Raw genomic sequence first — 17,714 nt, 5'->3', positions numbered from 1 at the left:
AGACTCAGGATTCAAGATGACTTCAACAGATTGGAGAACTATGCTCAAACTAACAAAATGAATTTCAATGGGGATAAAATGTCAAGTTCTGCACATAGGCTGGATTAACCAACTGCAGAAATATAAGGTGTTGGACACCTGGCTTGCCAGTAGACATATGAAAAGGTTCTAGGGAAGCTTAGAAGACTGCAAGTGTAACATGAGTCAGCAGCAGCAAAAAAGAAAAAGAAGAAAAAGTGAATGCTATTCTGTGTTGCATCAGTAAAAGTCTAGTGTCCAGATCAAGGAAAATAATAGTCCCACTCTATTCTTCCTTGTTCAGACCACACCTGGAGTACTGTGTCCAGTTCTGGGTGCCACAATTTAAGAGGAGATTGACAAGCTGGAACGTGTTCAGAGGAGGGTGACTAAGATGATCAAGGGACTGGAAACCAAGCCTTATGAGGAACGGTTGAAGGAGCTAGGTATGTTCAGCCTGGGAAATAGGAAACCAAGAGGAGATATGACAGCCATCTTCAAATATCTAAAGGGCTATCACATTGAAGATGGGGCAAGCTTGTTTTCTCCTGCTTCAGAGGCTGGGAACCAAAGCAGTGGATTCAATATACAAGAAAGGAGATTCTGACTAAACATCAGGGAGACATCCTAAGTGCTGCTCTTCCCCTCCCAGAATCTGCTGGCTGGGGCAACTACCTCCCTCTGTCTACTGGTAGGGCCAGTTTTGCTTGCATTCATTTCACAATTCACCAAATTCAGCTGAGTTTTTCATTTCCTCCAAAATCAATGCACAACCCAAGGAACCTTCTCTCCCAACCCCAGCCACCCACTCAAGACTGGTCCTGATAAGAGACAGAGACTGGCAGCAGTTATCTCTTGGCACTGAAGCCAAGGGGCAGATAACAATACTACTAATAATCCCAACATTGCCCAGATCTCTTGCCCCTGACTTCCTGCTTCCCTTCATTATGCATGGAACACTAGTTCTGTCCTGGCTGCATCATAATGACCCCGAAAGAGCATTGCGTGGGAAGGCCTTAACTTTGCAATACCCAGTAAAGTAGTAAACCGTCGGAAGAGAGAACACCATTAGCCTGATAAAATATTTAGCCTCCAATAAAAGTGTTCCATTAGCAGATCCCAGCTTCCTTTGTGAGGCGTGTGTGCGATTTATTTTGTGGGTCTGACAGACAGAAAGAGACAGGGTAGCATGCTGTCTAGAAAGGCCAGGTTTGTGCCAAATTAGGAACAGCTGAGAATCACCAACTTGTTTGTGGACAGAGGAGAGTCTGGGAAGCCAACACAGTCACTCAATGATGCGTTACTCCACAGAGGGAAGCTTTGGCAGAAGCACCATGCAGGGCTCCCAGCCAAAGACCGCTGTGGCTTATAAAACAGAAGAGTTGGAAGGGACCAGAAGGGTCATGTAGTCCAACCCTCTGCAATGCAGGAATCTTTTGTCCAAGGTGGGGCTTGAACCCTCGACCTAGAGATTAAGAATCTCATGCTGTAGCGACAGAGCTATCCCAGCTCTGTAGTGCTGCTGGTCTCTGTGGGACTTGCTGTAAAGTGCTGGTCAACTGATCCGTACTAACAGCAAGTCCACCCTGGGCAGGGACTGGCTCCACTACAGTGTCCCTAATTGAGAACTCCGTAGTGCCACTGATCCCTGCAGGGCTTGCTGTCAGCTGCTCAATGCTGACAGCAAGCCTAGCTTACCAAGGAACAACTGGGAGAGCACTCTAGGGCTCCTGGTTGTTCCTTTGCACATGCATCCTTATCATAGCTGTCAACTTTTCCGTTTTCTTGCGAGGAATCCCTTTCAGAATAAGGGAATTTCCCTTTAAAAAAGGAAAAAGTTGACAGCTCTGATCTTTATCTGCCTCAGACCCGTCATCACATATAATGAGCCACTACTGTTCAAGTACTCGTGAACTCTTGGTATGTATAGTTCAAATATTTCCCTTAAAATCCAGTAAAATAATTACTGGCCAAGATCAAATGAAAGTTAGCAGGGAAACCAGTTCCATATTTCTTGGCTGCAGCAAAACATCAGTACCCTTAAGATCCCCAACACAGCTAACAAGAAAGTTTAAAACCATAGCACACACGACAAATGAAATCACTGCAACTACTAATAAAGCACAGTTTTCATTTCTGTTTTTTAAAAAACAACAACACATGCTGCAGAATCAGTAAACACACTGGCAGTGGAAATTTGTTGAAGTCAACCAGCAGCATATCCCCAAAGATGGCAAGGACTGGCAGGATGCTGTTGAGAGAGCACTGGGGGAATCTGGGCTAGAATCTGACTCGGGAGAGAGGGGCAGTGATTTGCGGGGAACTGTTCTGGCCAGGAGGCAGGAATCAGAGGTAAGGGAAACTTTAGACCTAGAGGAAAAGGAGGAAGAGGCAGGGCAAGGAAATGAAAGGCCAGTGCTTCCCCACCTTCTCCTGTACCACTGTCTAGATCAGAACCAGTAGGGAACTGAAAAATGGTGGGCAGAGGAAGTTTTCATGCAGGCATAGTCTCCAGCTGCATGCATGTAGCCTGTTGGTGGAAGGTACATACGGTGGAGGGAGAGGAAGGTCCTGTTGCTGCAACCGCTCCATAGGGCACAGACCATAGGGAATAGCTGCCTGGACATTTGATTGGTGTGCCTAGATATTCAGAGCTGTGCAAGCGACTGTAAGCGTTATGTTTGACAATAATGAGTTAATTATCTGCCGCATGCATTCCTTTGGCATGGAAGTGCCCTTGACAAAAGCTGTTCAAAAGACAGTCACCACTTCCAGTTGCCCCAAGGCCAATCCCGATGGAAGAAGGTGAGCTCCCTGACAACATTGGCCCCGCTTTTGAAAAGGCTTTGCTCTACATGACGTCCGCCATTCGTCAGGAGCTGGGAGCACATGGTTTGGGGCCATTGAGGACACTTCTTTCTGACCTGTTAGCTTAGAGCCAGTGTGGTGTAGTGGTTAAGAGCGGTAGATTCGTAATCTGGGGAACCAGGTTCGTGTTTCTGCTCCTCCACATGCAGCTGCTGGGTGAGCTTGGGCTAGTCACGCTTCTTTGAAGTCTCTCAGCCCCACTCACCTCACAGAGTGTTTGTTGTGGGGGAGGAAGGGAAAGAAGAATGTTAGCCGCTTTGAGACTCCTTCGGGTAGTGATAAAGCGGGATATCAAATCCAAACTGCTCTTCTTCTTCTCTAAAATCTTCAGCAGAAAGGTGTCCCGCTGACAGCTTCATTCATAAAAGGGTTCCTCAGCAGTGTGAAGATTTAATAAGGCTAAAGTGAAAATTGTCCAACAATGCTAACAGCTTCTAAGAACGTCAAAGAATAGGCATATTGATGAATAAAAGGGAGTAGAGGAGAAAAAGAAGGATCCAATTTGAAATGGAAACCTACAAAGCTCCCTCTGTGTACAAGGCAAGCAATCTCTGAGATTATATAATGGCTGTAAATTTAGCACGAACCCTATTCATGGCTGAGAGTCTATTGACGGGGGCAGCGCCTTTCACAATCCATCAGCTCTTGAGGCCAGAGTGGTGTTGTTTATCTTCCGACTGCAGATGCCAGGCCCCAGGCACGATTGCCGCTCTTAGCATTGTGTTACAAACCACGGCAAAACGGAACTTGGCATTGTGCTACGTTAAAGGTGCAACTTTAACCTTTATTCACTGTCGCTTTGCATGCTCCATTTAGTTTTCCAGGGGCTTCAATCGGCACAAACTTGCCATGGCGGTAATGCACGCAGCGCTTTCAGTTTGGATTTTGAGCGGGTTCCTCAGCTGTCAGGACTGGCTTTTACATTTTCCGTAGCCCTCTATCCTTGCCTTGGGTTTTGCTACAGGGGATCAGCCTGAATTATCAGGCACTGGGGGGCTTCAACTGCAACCCTGAGGTTCTCCGTTGCCCCCTGTGAGCAATGCTCAGAGGAAGGCACTCTGGTTCAAAGGACGATGCAAACTACAGCAGAAGCAAGAAGCAGCTACTGTTTCACAGCCGGGGCAGAGATCCAAGGGCCAGCAAAGAGGCATTGGGCCCCCTATTCAGGTCTCCTGCTGCCAAGGAGTGTGGTGGAGTCTCCTTCTTTGGAGGTCTTTAAGCAGAGGCTTGACAACCATATGTCAGGAGTGCTCTGATGGTGTTTCCTGCTTGGCAGGGGGTTGGACTCGATGGCCCTTGTGGTCTCTTCCAACTCTATGATTCTATGATTCTATGATTCTATAAACAAATACCTCCAAAATAAGAACCATGCATCTGCGTGCTGTATGGGGAGGATGAACCCTGTGGTGTGGAACAGATTTTGTCTTCATGGCAGCTGAAGGTGCACCTCTTATCCCAGGTCTTTGGGGAACAGGGATGAGTATTGCGCAGTTGCATCTTTCAACCACTGCTGATGTGTTTTCCTTTTCCTTTGAGTCTTGTATTTTGATTGTTTCATGCTGTTTTCTTTACCTTCAAGGTTAAGCTTGATTGCGAAGTCCCCCCCTGGGACTTTCAGATGAAGGGCAGAGCACAAATAAAGTTATTGCCATGATTTGCCATTGTTCAAAAGGCAGTATTTTCCCCCACAGTTGCTTACAGCGCTGAAAACAATGCAAAAGAATATGCACAACACAATCACAGCCATGGCAACAGCAGTGCCATACATTTCAAGCCAATGTATCTCAGCAAGCTTTACAACTATAAGGGCTTACCACACCTCCTATTCGAACTAAATTCAAAAATTGTCCAGTAGCACCTTAGAGACCAACTAAGTTTGTTCTGGGTGCATTCGTGTGCATGCACGCTTCTTCTTCAGTGTGCATGCACAGAAAAGCTTATACCCAGAACAAACTTAGTTGGCCTCTAAGGTGCTACTGGACATTTTTTTTAATTTTTTAATCTATTTCGACTACGTCAGACCAACATGGCTACGTACCTGAAACTAGAATCACACCTTCTATTGTTCTTCTGTTCCCCCCCGGGAAAACTGCTCTTTAGCCCTCAATTGGAGCAAACAGCAATCAGTGTTTTCTGTGGATTGTCATTTGTTCCAATTTAGATCTAAAGAGCAGGTTTTCCCAGGAAAGGAGTGGGGGTGGGAGGACAACCGCTCAAACTCATGCCTAGAAAGTGTGGGTTAAGTGGGAAACGTCTCGTATCCATGCTTTCTGAGCATGGGACAAATGAATATGTGGGCGAACTCTCTGAATAAAAACAGATGGTTCTGCCTACTACAATACAGACATACATTAAAAGCAATCCTTATGACTTAGAATAATAGAATTGTAGAGTTGGAAGGGACCCCAAGGGCCATCTAGTCCAACCCCCTGCAATGCAGGAATCTCAACTAAAGCATCCTGGACATATGGCCATCCAACCTCGGCTTAAAGACCTCCAAGGAAGGAGAGTCCACAACCTCCAGAGGGAGTCTGTTCCACTGATGAACAGCTCTTACTCTCAGAAAGTTCTTCCTGATGTTTAGCCAGAATCTCCTTTCTTCTAACTTTAGGCCATTGGTTCGAGTCCTACCCTCCAGAGCAGGAGAAAACAAGCTTCTTCCCACTTCCATGTGACAGCCCTTAAGATATTTGAAGATGGCTCTCATATCTCCTCTCAGTCTCCTCTTTTCCAGGCTAAACATACCCAGCTCCTTCAACTGTTCCTCATAAGGCTTAGTTTCCAGACTGTTGATCGTCTTGGCTGCCCTCCTCTGCACACATTCCAGCTTGTCAATATCCTTCTTAAATTGTGATGCCCAGAACTGGACACAGTATTCCAGGTGTGGTTTGACCAAGGCAGAACTTTTCCTTCACTTGATCTGGAAAGTAGACTTCTGTGCATGCAGCCTAGAAAAGCATTAGCTTTCCCCCCTGCTGCAGCACACTCTGGACTCATGCTAAGCTCGTGGTTCACAAAACACTACTAAGGAGAGGACTGATCATTCATCTTAGGGGAGGGAGATTCAAAGCTGTGGAGCCGATGCAAGGAAGGTCTTGCACCCGCCAGCCTGACCACCCTTCTTGAGAGGTCCAGGACATTAATATGTTTGCTTGCTTGTTTATTGTTCAAAGTATACCCTGGCACTAATAGAGGATGAGTGAGAGGTCACATTCATGCCCTACCTTGCAGCACTATGATGCCGCTTTAAACAATTATGGCTTACCCCCCAAAGAAGGCTGGGAACTGTAGTTTGTAAAGCATGCTGCGAGTTGTTAGGGGCCACTGTTCCCCTCACAGAGCTACAGTTCCCAGAGTTCACTGGGAAGAGGGGTCAGCTGTTAAACCACTCAGAAACGTAACACTACGAGGGGAATGGAGGGTGTCCTAAGGACTTTCAGCACCTTTAGCAAACTACAGCTCCCAAGATTATTTGGGAATCGCCATGAGTACCATATTTTTCACTCCATAGGAAGCACTTTTTCCCTCTTAAAAACTAAGGGGGAAAGTCTGTGCATCCTATGGAGTGAATGCAGGAGGGGCGGAGGTTTTTGACTGAGTCTATTTTTAGATTGTGGTGTGATCTCAGATCAGATGTTTCATGCTTAATTCATCACCGGTTATCCATGGAAAGAGCATATTCTGGATCATTTGGAAACTACAACAGAGTGACTTGGGACAAAGAATGACCTGTTTTTTTGCCCTCACTGTTTACTAAGACAAACATAATGCTTTTCTCTCTCTCTGCAATGATTTCTGATCTCTGCTTCCTGTTTGACGATCAGTTACCAATCCATAAGAAGAACCATCTTCTTCTCATCTCATGGTGGCTTAAATTTATATCCAGGGGCAAACAAAGCTCTCGCATCCATATCCACGTGCCCATTTTGCTCTGAAAATTCACTCCCAAGAGAGGTTAGATTGGCTCCTATTCAGACAAGCATTTGAAAACTACGGTGCAGGTGATGCCGTCACAGCAAACTGCATCTTAATTGCTGGTTATAAATTTGTTTTAATGTATTTCAGCTATTGTTTTCAACTAAAAAATAAAAATAAAATAGTCCAGTAGCACCTTAGAGACCAACTAAGTTTGTTCTAGCTATAAGCTGTTGTGTGCATGCACACTTCTTCTTATACCTAGAGCAAACTTAGTTGGTCTCTAAGGTGCTACTGGACTATTTTTTAATTTTTTATTTTTACTGTGTTAGACCAACACAGCTACCTAGTTTATTTTTATTACTTTACAGTGGTACCTCGGGCTACAGATGCTTCAGGTTACAGACGCCGCTAACCCAGAGATAGTACCTGGGGTTAAGAACTTTACTTCAGGATGAGAACAGAAATCGCGCAGCGGCAGCGGGAGGCCCCGTTAGCTAAAATGGTACCTCAGGTTAAGAACAGTTTGGACCTCAAGAACGAATTAAGTTCTTAACCCGAGGTACCACTGTATATCTTTTAATGATGTTCTTAAATGTTGACAGCCCCATTGAATCCCAGCTTGGGAGGAAGTTAGGTATAAAAACACTAAATAAATATAATCAGGCTAGGGAGTCTACTCTATACCCGGCATCAGTAACCGATGGCTCTCCAGATGTTGCTGGAGTAGAATTCCCATCATCACTGGCCATTGGCCATGGTGGCTGGGGGTGATGGGAGTTCAACAAGTCAAACAACACCTGGAGGGCACAAAGTTGGCTGTCCCTGAATTATAGCCCCTTGACTGGCAGCAGCTTCCCAGCAGCTCTTAAATCACTTGCTTCCTGACTGTTTTTTTAACTGGAAACATTGGGGACAGCTCCTGGGACCTTCTATGTACAATGCATGAGTTCTGCCACTGAGTTCTAGTCCTTCTCAGATCTCCACAGACTAGCATGACCAAATAATCCATGGGAAATGCAGTGAAGTGCCCTGAAAACGTAGAGACCAGTGCACTCCTAACTGTGCCTATCCAGAAGTCCTACTGATTTCAGTGGAGCTCGCTCTCAGGGTAATGGGCTCAGGATTGCAGCCTAAGTTTAGAAGAGGAGAATGGGTTCAAAAACCTTTGAGGAATGGCCATAACTCAGGGCTCAGTCACACTTCCAGTTGTGCTGTGCCTAGAAAGATTTCCCACTTGATCTGCACTTTCTAGGTACAGAAAGCCTGAACTGTTTTCTCCATGCTCTGCCCCTTTCCAAGGGAAAACCTGTTGGGAAACTATGTATGTGCAGCTTCTCACACAGAGTCAATTAAGGTTTGGCAGATAGCCAGAAGGCAATCTGAAGGAGTAAGTCTGCCTGGTGATAACAGAGACATGGAGACCGCTCTCTGATTGGTCAAGCTCTCTCAAGGGAGTGATAATTAATGGCCTACTAACTGGAATGTGTTAGGGCCGCGGGTGGCGCTGTGGGTTAAACCACAGAGCCTAGGACTTGCTGATCAGAAGGTTGGCAGTTCGAATCCCCGCAACGGAGTGAGCTCCCGTTGCTCGGTCCCTGCTCCTGCCAATCTAGCAGTTCGAAAGTACGTCAAAGTGCAAGTAGATAAATAGGTACCACTCCGGCGGGAAGGTAAACGCCGTTTCCGTGCACTGCTCTGGTTCACCAGAAGTGGCTTAGTCATGCTGGCCACATGACCCAGAAGCTGTACGCCGGCTCCCTCGGCCAATAAAGCGAGATGAGTGCCGCAACCCCAGAGTCGGTCACGACTGGACCTAATGGTCAGGGGTCCCTTTACCTTTACCTCTAACTGGAATGTGTTAGTTCAGAGGTTTGTGAGTTCAGAGTTCTGTGTCAGTGTAGGAGTTGTGAGTCGTGTCAGAGAGAGCTAGCAAAAGATCCATGTTCTGTTCCTGCAAATAGTACACTGTATATAATAAACATCTAACGACAAGTTCCTGGTTCCTGCTTCATCTATCCTGTCTGCAGCCAAGTTACCAATTGCTTCCGTGGATTCTGGGTTTACTCTGCTAGGTCTGGCTAAGGTCCTGCAACTAGTCAGAAAGTTGCAAAACACCAAATAGGTTTTGCCAATAAAACCTGCTCTTTAGTGATAGTTTGCAACAAATGGCAATCTGGAGGGAACCTGAATTGCCTTTGGCTCTGATTGAGCACAAAAGAACAGTGGTTTCTGCAGCAGGACAAGACAAACTGCGGGGATACCCTAAGTGTTAGAGCACCAGCTTTACATAAGAACATAACAAGAGGCCTGCTGGATTAGGCCATTGAGTAACCAAACCAACCCCTGTGTTGTGAAATCTGAGTGAGCATTATCAAAAGCAACACAATGGCCAGAAACAATTACAATGTGAAAAACGTTATGGAAAAACTTTATAGTTCAGCATTTAACTAATTGGCTGATGAAGAATTCAACAAAACCGTAGCTGTTATCTGGAAACACTGTTCAGCAGAGTTCAGAATTGGACATTTGCTGATTATACAAAGCTTCACAGCTTGCTCTCCGCCAGGTAAAGTCTGGCACCGTGATTCATTTAAGGACTTTCAGAGACTTTCAGAGACTTCATTTTGTTAGTTTTGATGTTTTGAATTATTCCATAAAGTTTTTCACATTGTAATTGTTTCTGGCCATCATGTTGCTTTTGATATTGCTGACTGATATTGCTGGATTAGGCCAATGGCCTATCTAGTCCGGCATCCTATTCTTACAGTAGCCAACCAGATGCTTGCAGATGCCTAGAGAAGGTCACAAGTTCGTTCTCAAGGAACGTCTCCTCTCTGAAATCCTGGAAAGCTGATGCCAATCAGTGTGGACTAGGTGGAGGGAATCTTTGGGCCTTCATATGTTGTTGGACTCTCAGTGTTAAGTTGGGGTGAACATATCAGACGACACAGCGGTGCTTCAAACAGCTCTTGTTTATTCCGAAGCCAGAACAGAACTGAGCTGAAGGGCTCAGTCAGCCTGCTTATATAGAGCTCCAGTACAACGTTACTGTAGCAACTTTCTAAAACTATCCAATCACTGAACGTCACTTTCGATCCCTCATTTGCATAACTATCTACAGTATCCCCCTGCTGGCCCAGGGTGAGAACTTCAGTACATAACACTCAGCACCCATCATCCCAGTCTATCGGCCATGCTTGCTGGGGCTGATGGGAGCTGTAGTTGCAGCTGGAGGCCCAAGACTTCCCCACACCTGGTGTAGACTATTCTGAACTAGATGAACTGAGAGGCTGAGTCAGTATAAGGCAGCTTCCTTTCCAAATACTGTTCTACATCCTGCAAAGCATGTAGTTCATCTACCTAGGCTTTGCTTTTCCTTGTCATCCTTGGGTATATTTCAAACCTTTTATTTTTGCTTTTAAAAGTACACCTGAAGAAGATGTTCCTAGTATTTCCCCCTCCCCCTTAAACATGTCAATAATTGTGCCTGATTATTTCCAGTTTGAAATTGTTCACTGGAATCATTCTGTGGGGATTATTTTAATTCTCTTTTTCTTCAGAGCTGAAGATCACACCTTGGAGACCATTTCGAGAGGTACTCTGTATAAACCAGTGCTGTTAAACTGACTTTTAAAAGTCATGTTAATATCAATGTTGCCAACCTATTAGTAGTCGTATGCCCACGTGGCATTTTATCTCTCGCTTTAGGGAATTTCAGAAATGATATAGGATAATGAGTCACCGTCATGACTCAAAATCCAGTCAAGCTCTGCAGGGCTAGGCTTAATTGGGGAAATATCAAGCAGACATTGTTTATTTCCTCATTTTGTAAAAGTCTCATTAATGAGAATTTTAAAAGAGCCCCTTCAAAGTGGCTGTGTGAATCGCACAGATTCTCATACCACCTTATTTTCATCCATACTATGTGCTGCAAAATTATATTTCACTTTAGTTTTTCCTTGGGACCAAAAGAGACTGATGCTGAATTTGTGAATACAGTTAATGTGTCTGTTTATCCATCTCCTCCTTGCACTGTGGTTCTGCCAAAAAACCACACAAACCCTTCCCCAAACTGCCATTTTCCCATTTATTGATTGCATCAGTCCTCTGCAGCAGGGTTGGGGAGTATTTTTTTAGTCCAGGGGCCACATTCACTTCTCGGCAACCTTTTGAGGGCCATATTCCAATGGAGGACAGGGCCAGAGACAAAAATGGGTGGGGTGACAAATGTAAACTTTACCCTTGTACGCACATCTCTCTGTGTCCTCCATTTAGATATGCAATATGTACTATCAGAGGACCTCCTAACAACTCTTGGCACCCTTAACAAACTACAGCTCCCAGATTTCTCTGGGGGAAGCCATGACTGTTTAAAGTGGTGTCACAGTGCTTTAATGTCTGGTGTGAATGTGGCCCAGGCTGCCCAGAAAGCAATGCAGAGTGAAAAAGTTTCCCCACCCTCCTCCATTTGTTGATCACCTCGAAGATCATAGAATCATAGAATCATAGAGTTGGAAGAGACCACAAGGGCCATCGAGTCCAACCCCCTGCCAAGCAGGAAACACCATCAGAGCACTCCTGACATATGGTTGTCAAGCCTCTGCTTAAAGACCTCCAAAGGAGGAGACTCCACCACACTCCTTGGCAGCAAATTCCACTGTCAAACAGCTCTTACTGTCAGGAAGTTCTTCCTAATGTTTAGGTGGAATCTTCTTTCTTGTAGTTTGGATCCATTGCTCCGTGTCCGCTTCTCTGGAGCAGCAGAAAACAACCTTTCTCCCTCCTCTATGTGACATCCTTTTATATATTTGAACATGGCTATCATATCACCCCTTAACCTCCTCTTCTCCAGGCTAAACATGCCCAGCTCCCTTAGCCGTTCCTCCTAAGGCATCGTTTCCAGGCCTTTGACCATTTTGGTTGCCCTTCTCTGGACACGTTCCAGTTTGTCAGTGTCCTTCTTGAACTGTGGTGCCCAGAACTGGACACAGTACTCCAGGTGAGGTCTGACCAGAGCAGAATACAGTAGCACTATTACTTCCCTTGATCTAGATGCTCTACTATTGATGCAGCCCAGAATTGCATTGGCTTTTTTAGCTGCCGCGTCACACTGTTGGCTCATGTCAAGTTTGTGGTCATCCAAGACTCCTAGATCCTTTTCACATGTACTGCTCTCAAGCCAGGTGTCACCCATCTTGTATTTGTGCCTCTCAATTTTTTTGCCCAAGTGCAATACTTTACATTTCTTTGGACTCTATCCTTCTTTCATTCTCCCATGCCTAATTTCAATTGCCTCGTCTGTTTCAAGCCTCTCATATGGAATGTAAGGAAGAAGCCGTTTCCATCCCTGTCCTGCATTCCTTGCAACGCTTCTGTTCCACTGCAGTCCGGCTTCCCCTTGGGTCTACCTTGCTTGCCTTGCTATCTGCTGAAACAGATGTAGCCGGTTATGTAACCAGTTACATAATCAATGTCAATGCATTTCAATGAAGCAAAGCCTTAAAAACAATTCAGGAAACAATATAACTGCTTACATAAAACTTGTGGACTAAAAAAATGAAAATGATAGTAAATACCACCTGTGTTTCCTTGCACGATTTGCCTTCTTGACCGTCAATGAGCATGTGAATTGCTGCAGTTTCCACTCTCCTTTCTGATGGAAACCTCCTCAGTTTCTAATGCCTCTAACCCTGAACTCCATTGCTTGCAGGCAGGCCCACCAATGATAATTTCCTTTCTCCTCATATATTTTTTTATGTTGGAGTCTCTTCCCTGCACCTGTGCTGCCGAGCCTTCATTCCTCCCCTCCCCCCACCCAATGTCATCTTTGTTATTTTCTACTCACGTTGGAAAGAGCAAGATGAAATTTGCACCTTCCAACATTACCAACTGTGTCAGACCATCTGTTTAGAAAATTAGAAGAGGAATGTTCTGTCTCTCTTAATGGGCTGAAATGGCTCTATTTTGCTTTGGGAGTTTTCTTCGCAGGCTGTGTTTTCCTCTCTGCCCCGCCGATGACTCTCACAATTCCTTCCCCCCCCCCCCCGGCACAGCAATTTAAATGTCGTTACGATCAGCGCATTGCTGAGCAGTGGTGGGTTCGTTTTGTTTATTGCTTTTCAGATCTGTTTGATACTTACTGCCATTTCCTGCTTTTGACAACTTTCCCAATTTAGGCAATATCCTGAGCTTGACAATTTTGGGTATTCGAGCTATCAATAAATTGCTAAGAAATAAAATAAAATGAGTATATTTGTATCTGAAGAAGTGTGCATGCACACGAAAGCTCATACCAATAACAAACTTAGCTGGTTTCTAAGGTGCTACTGGAAGGAATATATATATATATAAACTTTGCAAATTATATATATAATTTGCAAAGTTATTGTAAACAAATCAAGATGTTAGCAGGATTAATGTAAACAATGTGCAGTAAGGAACAACAACGATGATGACAACAACAACAACATATAAGTAACATAGAGGGTAAATAACAAATTGGTGTAATATGCAGTAAATTAAAATATAAACAAGGAACCATAGAAAGGGGGGGTATCAAAATATGAGAATGATTGTCTGTGAATTTAATTTATTTTTATTTTGTCTATTGTAAAAGCTTTTTTATTATTATTTAAAAAATGACATGAAATGAAATGTTGCCACTTTTCTAGAGGGGGGTGGGATGGGATGAGCAGCGTCAGTTATTCCTGTGGTTTCTTCAATGTATATGGAGCTCTACTGAGTTTCATAAGACAAAGAGACAGGACCCTGCCCTCAAAGACACTACAGTCAAATTTTATAATTTGTGAGCCCCAAATGTGGCAGCCCCAAGGGATCCTCTTAGTTATGGATCTTCTCAATGTTGTGCCCCCTTGACTTGGTGCCCTGTGTGTGAGAAATGCCTGCATCACCCCAAATCTGGAGCTGAAGTGGATCCCCTCTTCTTGGTAACGCAGCCCCTTTCTATTCTCACCCCCCACCTCACTGGGTCAACAGCCCCCACAACAGACTGCAGTGTGGGGAGTTTTAAATATTTCCTCCCTCCAGGATGAATTATTTATGGCTGATATGAGCAAGTCGCGCACAAACGGGAGGTTATGCAAACCCCAATTCTTCACACCCGTCCTAGACCGTGTTCCTAGAACTGCTTCATGCATATTAATCTACTGTCGCAACAGACCCCAAAATCTTAAAATCAAATTAAGCCCCGCGATCCTTAATAGCCTGCAGGCTCTTTTCTTAATAGAAAATGGTCCCCATTTAAACAAGGCATTCCTCTGAGTTGACAATTAGCGCTGCGTGCTCGCTCCAGACTACTGAAGTAATTTGGATTATAAATCAAGCTAAACTTCCACTTACTGTGGAGCCGAGCTGTGAGAGGGAAAATAAGTTGCTGTTTTGTGTTGCGTTTTATGAAAACAGAATCTTTCTGCTATTGCGTATGCATAAGGGAAATATTCCAGTGTGGTGGTGCTTGAGCAAAAAAAATGTGTGGAATAGAGGTTATCTGTTAGGGTTGGTGGGCAAAGACATACCACATATGAAAAAAAACAATCTTTTTATATGCAACAACAGCTGCCAGGGTAGTGATTGCCACTGAATGGGAATCTCAGGACACACCAACCAATGAAGAGTGGATTTGTAAATTAAGTGAGTATATAGAATTGGCAAAATTAACTTCAGTTATAAGATATCGATCAAAACATAAGTTAAGAATGGAGTGGAAGTATTTCGAAGATTCTATGTCAAAACGTTCAAATAATGACATGCTAATAGGCTTAGAATAAAAAACGTAAGCAATAACAAAACCAATAAAGAAAGAAGGAAAAATCAGAATTTAACAAAAATAATTTATTATAGAATGCAAGGGGGGGAAAGGTAGAAAGAAATATAAAGAAGTCGAATTGCTGTGGAGGGAAGTAGAGGGTGGTGGGTTTTATAATTAAGTGTATAATTATGCAGCTGTTGTAATTTAGATATTATATGTTATGTGAGGGAATCATTGGGAATTTTGGTTATTATGTATATATGTTAAGTTTCAATAAAGATCGGGGGGGGGGTAATGTGTGGAATTAAGCATTTGCAGGGCTACTTATGGATAGCAGTGCCAGGGTCACCACCAGTGAGGTACCCATGGCGCCATCAGAGCATTTGCATCTTATAGGGATCTCAAACTGCAGGCACCCAGAGTCTGAGAAAAATATTACGACGTCACTGCCAGTCTGGGTCGACAGTGCTGAGCTGCATGGATGGATTGGCCCAATAGAAGACATGAGCATAGAAGATGGCGTTTATAAGTGGTCCATGTTTCAGAAGCATACACTAAGGTTGGTAGTACAATAGCTTTGTAAACAAGCATTTATGGTTTCCCTTCAGCAATACCCTTTACATAATGATAAAACTGTGGTTAAGAAAATAATAACCTTGTACTGTTTTGATCTCAACCTTTTTCTTTCTTTATTTTTTAAAAGAAAAGTAATTGCATCGAAACAGTAGAATAAAAAGACAGCATAAAATCACATAAAATAATAAGAATTGTCTCTTCCACTTAGGTGTCTCTAACCAAACGTTCTCATCCTTGGCGAATGAGCTCTCTGCACACGCTCAGAGGCACCTCGAAGTTGTCGACAACCTTTATTTATTGAACCGAAATATATACGTATGCAAAGCTGGCTAAGGCTGCCTAAACATTCAAGGATGTAAGTGCTGAGCCCTGGCTTACAAATATGTGCCGCTCTACGCGCCGCCTTGCCTCTGCTTTCGCTCCTCTGCGAGCGCACAGAGGATGCAGTTGCGGCGACGCTCCGCTGCGCTGCAGCAGCCCCTGGGCATCTTTCTCTGCCGCGCAACAGAGGCGGGAGGAGGAGGAGGGGAGAGAGAAGGACAGAAACTACAGCCCCCATCATGCAGAGCGCATCGGCGAAGCCTTTAATAGGGTAGGGCTGGGAGCAAGATGGCAGCAGCGGCGGCGGCTCCGGCTGTAAAGGGAAAGGGAGCGGCGCAGGTGAGTGCGTGCGCTGCCCGCCGCGGATGTGCGGGCATCGATCTCAGGCGCGGGTATCGCTTTGTAGAGGAGGATGCGCATAGGCTCCCATTTGCAGGGCCAGGGAGACAGCAGCAGCAGCAGCGGCAGAGTCCGTCCTCCCTGCCTCATTTTTCCTCTCCCCTCCCTTGGCTTGGGCACAGTGGACTGGGGTGCATTGCAATTTTTTTCCTTTTTTGCATGTTGCATTCTTAACATTTTATATACCGCCTTTCCTCCCAGGAGCTCAAGGCGGCGTACATATGGTCCTCTTCCTCCCCGTTTTTATCCACCCAGCAGCCCTGCGAGGTAGGTTAGGCTGAGAGCTGGTGGCTGGACCCCAGGTCACCCAATGAGCGTCATGGTTTTTATCTGGGCGTTTTCCCTTTCACCCCGTTTCCCCTCCATGCTTCCTCCCCCCTCCCGTTTCACCCCAACAACAACAACCTTGCAAGGTAAGCTAGCCTGGAAACAGCTGGCCAAGGTGGTCACCCAAATCAGCTCCTGAGAGGTGCCTGAGAGGAACCCTGGTCACATCCTTATGCTCTAGCCCAGTATTTCCCAAATTTGGGTCTCCAGCTGTTTTGGGACTACAACTCCCATCACCCCTAGCTAGCAAGACCAGCGGTCAGGAGTGATGGGAATTGTAGTCCGAAAAAACAATTGGAGACCCAAGTTTGGGAGACAGTGCTCTAGCCACTTCAACATACTACCTAATTCACACAAAGCGTAGAGTGAACCCTGTGTCGTTGGCTGCATCGTTATAATTATATCTGGGGTTTTCTGCCCCCCCCCTTCTTAACTTTATGCAGGAAAGTATCTTTCAAATTTAGCAGGACCAGGTGAAAAATGAGTTAGGTCTCTTGATTGCCCTTTTAACAGCTGTGTAGACTTTCAGCTTAGCTACACCTGCTGAAATCTAGTCTGCATGGCCATTAAAGGTGTAGGGACATTTTCTCCTTTGCATCTGCCCCCCCCCATATGCAAAGCATGCCTTCTTCAAATGCCCCCTTGCCAAACCCTCTTGCAGTGTGTTGAGCGTGTGCTCATAGCTGTCAGGATGATTTGACAACCTCTGTCGCACCTCCATTTGCAGTCAGAACCCGTGGCTGGGAAGGTGGGAAATCCTTGCTGATCAGCTTATAGCTGCTAATCTGTTTGTCATCCCCCCCACACACCTGCTTTCCTACGTTCCCTGCCCCTACAGATAAGGCAACTATATCGTGTCAGTTCTGGTGGCGAGGAGGAAGAGATTCTTCTCTGTTATGAAAAGCAGCGCTCATCAAATCCCCAAGTCTGGATTTGGAGAATGCAGCAGAAATGCCAAGATAACCCTTGTTTGTGCCCCTGTTTCCTCTCCTCCCAGATTAGGAACCTGAGAAGCAGCCTTTGACAAAGCTGCAACCCATTTAGTTTAGTATTGTCTACACTGACTGGCAGCAGCTCCCAGGGTTTCAGGCAAGGGACATTCCCAGCCCTACCTGGAGATCGAACCTGGAACATTCTGCATGCTAAGCAGGTGTGCTAACACAAAGCCCTTAATTTGTCGGTATGCCCAAAGCAATTTCTTTCCCCCTTCCCCAAGGTGTTGGTATTTTGGGGTAGGAGTCAATCGTATGCCATCAGATTAAGCAATGGGCTGTAGCTCCGTAGGAGAGCACCTCTGTTCTGCATGCAGAAGGTTCCTGATTTAAAATAAAAAAAATCCTTCCAGTAGCACCTAGTTGTTGTTTAGCTGTTTAGTCGTGTCCGACTCTTCATGACCCCATGGACCAGAGCACGCCAGGCCCTCCTGTCTTCCACTGCCTCCCACAGTTTGGTGAAACTCATGCTGGTAGCTTCGAGAACACTATCCAACCATCTCGTCCTCTGTTGTCCTCTTCTCCTT

General features: G+C 45.1%; 1 protein-coding gene and 1 long non-coding RNA gene across 5 annotated transcripts in view; both read left to right on the top strand.

Annotated features, from left to right (window-relative positions):
- Nucleotides 1-8,510: 8,510 nt before the first annotated feature.
- LOC310713282 overlaps nt 8,511-17,714 on the top strand; it is a 93,703-nt gene continuing 84,499 nt past the window's right edge. The window contains exon 1 of the long non-coding RNA XR_014529183.1: nt 8,511-8,600. This is a non-coding gene — a long non-coding RNA (uncharacterized lncRNA). The remainder of the gene's footprint in view (nt 8,601-17,714) is intronic.
- Nucleotides 15,682-17,714, top strand: part of EFR3A (EFR3 homolog A) — an 84,497-nt gene continuing 82,464 nt past the window's right edge. For all 4 annotated transcript variants that reach the window (XM_083516662.1, XM_083516661.1, XM_083516660.1 and 1 more), the window contains exon 1: nt 15,682-15,808. The gene's annotated coding sequence lies outside the window, so the exon portion shown is untranslated. The remainder of the gene's footprint in view (nt 15,809-17,714) is intronic.

Source organism: Podarcis liolepis, assembly GCF_965112155.1.
Source record: "Podarcis liolepis genome assembly, chromosome: 8".
NCBI classification, from domain to species: Eukaryota; Metazoa; Chordata; class Lepidosauria; order Squamata; family Lacertidae; genus Podarcis; species Podarcis liolepis.
The sequence above is the reverse complement of the archived record's forward strand: the minus strand, read 5'-3'. Positions and strand labels throughout refer to the sequence as shown.